General features: G+C 36.2%; 1 protein-coding gene across 1 annotated transcript in view; it reads right to left on the reverse strand.

Annotated features, from left to right (window-relative positions):
* LOC119585765 (WD repeat domain phosphoinositide-interacting protein 4-like) overlaps window positions 1–268 on the reverse strand; it is a 10415-nt gene that overhangs the window by 9189 nt on the left and 958 nt on the right. The gene's annotated exons all lie outside the window — the stretch shown is intronic.

A 268-nucleotide genomic window follows, 5' to 3' on the forward strand; every position in this document is an offset into this window, starting at 1 on the left:
CAGAAAACTACCTCAAATGGAAGTTTAACGTTTTACTGTTACAGGTAACATTCCAGACAGTGGTGGTGTCAGCAGCCTCCATGTCTTTTTCAAAAGTGGCCTTCTCTAATGATACCTATTATCATTCTGGAGAGCAAAAACCATTCCAAAGAAAACTTATTTGATGTGCAAGATTTCCAGGCTGGGACCATCATATCAACAGCAATATATATTTCTTAGCCAATACTCACAAATCCTTGAATATACAGGAATAAAATCTATTCTCTTT

Source organism: Penaeus monodon, chromosome 20 (assembly GCF_015228065.2).
Source record: "Penaeus monodon isolate SGIC_2016 chromosome 20, NSTDA_Pmon_1, whole genome shotgun sequence".
Taxonomy (NCBI): Eukaryota; Metazoa; Arthropoda; class Malacostraca; order Decapoda; family Penaeidae; genus Penaeus; species Penaeus monodon.